The following is a 7684-nucleotide window of genomic DNA, read 5'->3' on the forward strand; positions in this document are numbered from 1 at the left end:
CATAGTATCTTTTTTTGGAGATAGTAGACTGCAATGAATGTAGTAGACTGAATGAACTGTGGTTGTAATAAATTCATGTCCAAATAACTTTATTTTTAAGGAAATTACTCCTAATGTGTCTGGTTTTTTGGAATGAGAATTTGGAATTAAGATAATTTTACTCACCCAAAACATGAAAAATAAAACTTCTTCCAAACTAACACATTAAAAAAGCAAAACACAAAACTTGGCAGCTTTAGCCTGTCAGTATGTAAGATTCACAGGCATAGGGATAATCTTTTTTTCATCCCTAATGCATTGTCAATTACATAGTGAGAAATAGCTGTGTTGGTTGTTAATAGATTTGCCTGAAAATGATGCTTAAATTACATAACGTTATCTGTTAACAACTCCTATAAACAATGGCAGTATTCCCTCTTTGTGTACTGAGATTGCATATATAAGACATGACATTAAAGGGAGAACTGGTTGTGAGAAATGTGATTCCATTAAATCAACAGTTACGGTATTTTCAAAGAAATGTAGAGTCTAATTATTGTGTTAGTATCAAAAGCACAATACTTTTGGAAAAGTAATTGGCAATTGTAATAAATTAGAGTTCATTCCTATTATTTTTTTGGGAAACAATTTTTTCTTTTTTTTTCTTACAAATATAGTTGCTTGTCTAGCTATTGAAAAATCTTGGTTTAGGCAATTTTCTGGTAAAATATTCCAGGTTGCAGTGTATCATTTCAGTTTTCATGGCTGCTTTTATAGTGTTTCTGCTAAAATACTTTATCAAGTGGAAATGCTATTAAACTTTAACACTAAGTGAAAACAAGCTTACTTTAAACAACATAAAACCTCTTCAAACTTAGTTTGATTTTCTAAGCAAATACCTACTTTTAAAATTAGAGTCTTTTACTAAGAAAGCACGTATTAAAATGTTTTTCTCTTTGAAATTATTTATTTTCTTTAATCACAAAATACCTGACCAAATTATACACTGCCCAAAATCTGAGGAAAAAGGTAAACTAATTCAGTATTTTAAGAAAAGTGTGCCATATGAAACTGTATAGAAATATGGTAAACTTCCTAGAATATGCAATTGAAAAAATCATTCCAGTTTAGGATTTAAGAACGCTATCTTCCCTTTATGGGTCTCTATAGAGAACTAAAGATACATAACTATAAAATATTATTATTTTTGTCACAAGTAATTTTATATTTTTGGGGCAAGGAATTAATGCATGAAGTTATGAAATATTCATTACTGTTAGCTAGATGTCTACAGAAAGTATTTAATAAATACTCATATCGAATGAATGAATGAATGAATGAATTTTAATGACAAAATATATTAATTATTGTGATCAGACTTAAAGTTTATTTTGTAAAAATATGAGTAATATAAGCTGGATATACCTCTTTTGTTTTCAGAATTAATTAAATCATCTTGGTTACCAAAAGAGCTCAAACAGGTAAGCTCAATAAGCTCACACATGGTTGCCATGTGCTGTAAAGTTTCTTTCCAGAAAGACTGTGTCCTATGTTACACTAGTTGGGTTTTGTGTGTTCATGTGTGCAGTTTTGGGTATTTATAGGCTCTTCCAAGGTTAAAAAAACTGTGTTTATGATTGTTTTTCTTCTCAGGGTGAATAACTATTATTTTTTAAATATTTTTGCAATAGGGGAGTTTAGTTGATAATTTTCTGTGGGGAAAAATTTAGTGGTTGATTCTTATGCCCTTTTTTTGAAAATTCTCAAAAGTAGCATTTTTTTTTCAGTTCTTAAAGAAAAATAAGAGGTTTACAAATAAGAAAATTATTATGAGCCTAAGGCCTGTGGAATTCCCAAGTGATGAGTGATTGATCCTTTGTCAGATATATATGGTTATTTTCTATGATGATTTTTAAAAAAATGACAGTTATTTTTCAGGGTATCATTTAATTTTCCTGAAATATTTTCCCCTACATTTTAACTTTTAGTACTTGGGGTGCTGCTGAAGTACTAATTTGGATTATGTTATTTTAGCTTCTGAGCTTTTTGTTTGAATTCGCAGATAGGGGTGACCTTGGGTGACCTGGCTTTCTATTAACTGTGTCGAGTTCATGCCAGATGTTGACCTCCTTGATTCTGATCCTATCTTAGCCTCATGACCTCAATTTCTGATTTACTTGTGTGCCTGACAATTGGGCATTCTTATTCTATCCTAACTTTAATTATTCTGATTACAGCTGTTCAGCAGTAAGGTCCCAAACCTCCATCCTGATATCTAGAAACAAGCTTCTTTAATTTACCTTGTTATCTGACCAAAATGAGTTCTCAAACTGCCCACATAGAACTTTTTTATATTGGCTCTTTTTTTCCTTTCCACATGATAATTCTCAAAGGTGTTGACTTATTTGTAGGAAATTTCATACGCAATTTGTAAATTGTTTTCCAAATTTTGTTCTGTGAATGCTTCACAAAGTTCCTAGGTCATAAATGTGTGAAAAAGCTGCATAGTTTTCCTGCTTTTTGAAGATTTATAGTGCTCACTAGTCCTATAGTGAAGAAATATGTTAAAATTTTTAGTGTGGCATTATTGTGAGAGATGAAACTTTGACTCTGCTGTTGTTGACAAGCTTTGAAGCCATTTTTCTAAGCCCCGGGAATGTTGAGACTATTGTAATCTTGTTCTTTAGCGTAGCCCTGAAAATTCTTCAATGGCCATGTTTCGGGTTTATGGTCCACTAAACATATATTCTCGGCAAGTTTTTTCCCCCTACTGCTCGAGAGAATTGGATAAGGGAGAAGGAATAAGTTGAGGGACTTATAAGGTACTGGATTAAATAAATGAAATAAATGGCTTGCTTTTTTCACTTTGATTGGTGGGAAGTCCTTGAGTCATTTCTCCAAATAAAAGCCTAGACAAGCTCCCATGGTTGGAGTCAATGGCAGGTGTCAGAGACACTAAGGACCAGCAATGTTATCTGAGAGTCTATTTGCTGATTAGGCCTTACGCTCTTTGAGCAGGGACTGCAGAGATAGCCACATGAGCATGGGCTGAGGAATGTGTAATTGTGATGAAGGCTGATATGCAAGACTGAAATGACATTTTCATACTATATCATATGTATATGTACATAGTGTATAAACATTCTCTCTATAAAGATATTTATAAATGTCTTTAGTATATTTATTCTACCACTCTGCCTTTATCTTCTATTAATACATGCCACTTATAACGGAGTTGGTTTCATGCGAATCCTTTGAATAACTCAGAAAATTTCTTAGTAAACCCAGACTTCTGAGGCAATTTAAAAAAATCATTTCAATTATTCTACAGTGAAATAGTACAGTTTTGCCAAATTATTTGATCTTAGAATTTTCTTGTGCTTGACACCTATTAATACCTCACAGAACAAGGATGCTATAAAGTACACTTTGAAAATTGTTAGATTACAAATATCTACATATACTGGGGCTCAATTTGTGGCTTAGTTAAAATATGGGAGCTCTGTTTTCAAATGAGCATTATTTCTAAAACTCTTACACATTTTTGCTTACTTTTGATGCTTGGGTAGAAATTCAATAAGTAATATATTTAGTTCATGGTCATCATATTAGTTTCCTATTGCTGCTCTAACAAATTACTAAAACTTTGGTGGCTGCAGAAAAACAAACTTTTTTCCTACTCTCACATACCACAACTCTTCTGACACTGGATGTGTGGTAATTTCCCCTCAAATACCAAGTAATTCTCCAGCGCACACCAAAAGTGTGTTTTATAATTCAATTCTGACACTATCTACTTGGAGATAAGGGCTCAGTCTCACAATACTTCCCTCCACCTCAGATGCTGTTCCATGGTGGGCAGGTTTAAGCAAACCTACCCCCAGAGTCTGAGAAAGCTGCAAGGCCAAAGAAAGAAGTTGACAAATTCAATTTCTCAGAAAGAAACATTTAATAGGGACTTATGAACAGAAGCCATGTCCTGGGCAGCCACAAGACAGACCTAGATGGTGGATCTTGGTACTATTACCACCCAGACTCAGGGCTTATAAATACCAAAGGGAAGCACTGTGTAGGGAAATTGAAGTTGACCCCTCAAGGAAAGGCAAGAATGCTACGCGAATCTGCCTAAGGGAAGGACTTATGGTAACAGTAGATACAAAGTAGAAATCTAGAGGCGGCATTCCTGAAACAGGGTTAATCAGAAGTCAACATGGTGGATTAGCATCCTCCAAGATGGAGTTGTTTTAGCCTCCACTGATGCTAGTCTCAAGCAGTAGGTTGTCCCCTATACTTCTGAACAACCAGCTATAAACCAGGGTTCCCACAAGCCCCTCCTCCGGTTCAATTAATTTGCTAGAGTAGTTTACAGAACTCAGGGAAAAACTTTGCTTACATGTTCCCATTTATTCTAAAGAATATTACTAAGGATGCAGATGAACAGCCAGATAGAAAAGACAAGGTATGTGGAAGGGCAGGGTATGTAGAAAGGGGTATCCTGGTGCTCCACCCTCCCGGCACCTCCATGTGTTCAGCAATCTGGACACTCTCCAAAGTCCAAACCATATCCTTTGGGTTTTTTATGGAGGCTTCATTATGTAAGCATGATTAATTGTATCATTGGCCATTGGCAATCAGCTCAATCTTTAGCCCCTCTTCCCTCCCTAGAGGTTAGGGGTGGAGCTGAAAGTTCCAACCATCTAATCAGATGGTTGGTTCCCCTGGCAACCAGCTCCCATCCTGAGACTATATAGGAGCCCCTCAGGACTCTTATCATTAGAGAAAAAGATGATTCTATCACCCAGGAAATTCCAAGGGATTTAGGAGTTCTATGTCAGGAACTGAGGTAGAGACCAAATATTTCTTACTATTTCACATTGACTTAAAACACACAAAGTTATCATCATCCTTTTGGAAGTCAAAAGTCCTACAATCAAGGTGTCAGCAGGGCTGCATTCCTTCTAGAGATTCTGGGGAAAGGATCCATTTCTTGCCTTTCCAGCTTGTAGAGGCCACCTGCATTCTATGGCGCATGGCTCCTTCCTTGCTTTGCTCTAGCCTCTGCTTCTCACCATCTCTCCTCTCTCTGGGCTGCCTGCCTCCCTCTTATAAAGACCCTGGTGATTATATTGAACCCACTCAGATAATTCAGAAAAATGCCACCATTTCAAGGGCCTTAATCACACCTGCAAAGTCCCTTTTGTCACGTTCCGTAACATATTCACAGGTTTCGGGGATTAGGACATGGACATCTTTGCGGGGGGTCATTATTCTATCAACCACAGTCATACAGTTTCAGGAAGTATAAAACTACAGGTCTCTTGTGGGTTTTGTGAGTCACTGTAACTCAATCCTGGTAAACACGACAAACCCCAGCTCTGCGACTTTCTAGCATCTTCTAGCATCGTGACCTTGGGCAAGCTGACTAACTCCATTGATTCTCACTTTCCTTGTCTTTAAGAGTGAGATGTCCCCAACCTGCAGGACTGTTAGGGGCAGGGCACAAGGCACTGTTGGTGATATGTCAACAGAGTGAATGGCCCATGGCAAGTGTTCAATAAAAGGTACCCATTGCCACCAAAAAAAAAAAAAAAAAACAAAAACCTACAGGTCTCTGAGCTAAGATATCTTATGGTAAATCAATTTTATCACTGGAAACCAAATAATTTTTTTTACAGATTTTTTTTATGGAGTACCAACTGCTAAAAATTACAGAGGGGAATATTATCATGGCATGTGTTTATTAGCTGTTCTCTCTCTGTCATAACTATAGTTATTTATTTTTTGCTGATATCATGACATCTTCCCCCTAATTATATCAGTTAGAATCTCTGAACTATAAGGACAATCACCAATATAGCCCTAATAATAATGCTCTCTTTTACAAACAAAAATAAGAAAGTTGTTACAAACCCTAGCAGGGAAATGTATTAATACATTGGCTCTAAGTAAGTTTGCTTGAGCAAATAATTGTCTAGTGAGAGCACCCAAATGAAGAAATGTCAACATCTTCTAAGAAAAGAGTTCACAAAATTTAAAAATGTGGTAGAAAGGGCATTTTTTCCAATGGTAGCTAGAAATTCCTTTTCCATTTACTTTTGATAAATTAAAAATAAGTACTGTAATCCTCACCCAAAATTTCTCTCTTCTTTACAATTTTTCTCTGTGGTGCCAAAGAGTCCAAAACTACCCTGAGGAAGGAAGCATATTACTTCCTTTGCCCTCCTCCCAGTTTTCTGTTTAAATCCCACTGCTGCCAAGTTTGAGTGGAAAATCATTTCATTGCCAGTTGGCGACTTACATGACTCTTGGCTAAGAAAGCGATTTAAGCAACTTTGAAATCTGCTTATATGTTCAGAACTGTGTGTGTGTGGTGTAACACTAGTGCTCCTGGAAAACACTAGGAGGCACGCCATCCTCCCCGACATGCTCTCAAATATGACCTAAGTTCCATGTCATGGATACCAGTATAACCCAAGAGCCCAGAAGGGAGTCTTAGGATGCCTCTGGTGAGCTTCCTGCCATAAATCTGAGAAGAACTATTATTATTATTATTAGCACATATTAATTGAGCACTAACTCTACTAAGAATTGTGCTATGCCCTTAAGTGCATTTTTCATATCCTTACAACAGCTCTCTGAGAGAGTTACCGTTACTATCCCTATTTTATGGATGAAGAAACTATGACATCAGAAATTGTCACTTGCTGAAGATCATGTTTCATCAGAGTTGTGATTAAATTGTTTGTGTTTGACTTTAAAACTCACGATGCTAACCTTTATGCTTCAACCTCTGTATATGAGTTTGTGTGTATGCAGGGAGCCACGTGGTATAGTTGCTAAGAGCCCACATTTAAAAGATATATATATTTTTCTGATATAAAAGTAATAGGTAGGACTTACCTAAGTTTTTAAAAAAACCCATTCATTTAAGATGGTTTTTATATCCCCTATCAACTAGAGATTGCCTTTACATTCTAAAAAGAAATATAACTTTAATATTATTTTGAGATTTATGTGGAATCATTGAGGCATAGCATTGGGGAAAAAGAATAACTTTAAATCATTTTGATGGGAAGCAGCAGAACAGGCAGATGTAATGATGCTAGGAGTGAGGAAATGGATCTTATGCCCTGATTCAACTTTGACTCATATTATGACTTTGGAGAGCTGCTCGATGTTTTAATAATTTTGAAGTCTTTTTCCTGAAGTGAAGATGTATATAAACATAACATTATGACTAAATGTAGAAGATTTGAATTGGTTGGCTAAATGAGGTTGACCAGCAGCAGCTAGATCCCAGGTTCATAAGATCTAAGTAACCCATGATTGCCATCCAAGCTGGACTCGTCCAGGGCCAGGAGAAAAGAGCATTTTCTCTTACAAAGGTAGAGGGAAGCCCGGGCCTCCCCATATCACCCACAAGTCCTCAGCCTATGCCTTCTTCATGCCTGGCTGGGCCCTCATTTTGACTTTGAGCCCAGATCTGTGTTCTATTTCCACTTTGGCTTTTTACCAGTCAACTCTGCCAACTTGGCTATATCCTCAGACTGTGCTTACTATACTCCCCATCCTTGCTCACCACTCAAATATTGGACATTGCCTTTGCCCCCTTTCATGAACTTAATTGCAAAAGCCATTGCAAGTGCATGTCTGGCATTCTGGCTCTTGTTGCAGTGAGCTACTTCTAATTTAAAGCTAAGTGCTT

Source organism: Propithecus coquereli, unplaced genomic scaffold (genome assembly GCF_000956105.1).
Source record: "Propithecus coquereli isolate 6110/MARCELLA unplaced genomic scaffold, Pcoq_1.0 Scaffold135, whole genome shotgun sequence".
NCBI lineage: Eukaryota > Metazoa > Chordata > Mammalia > Primates > Indriidae > Propithecus > Propithecus coquereli.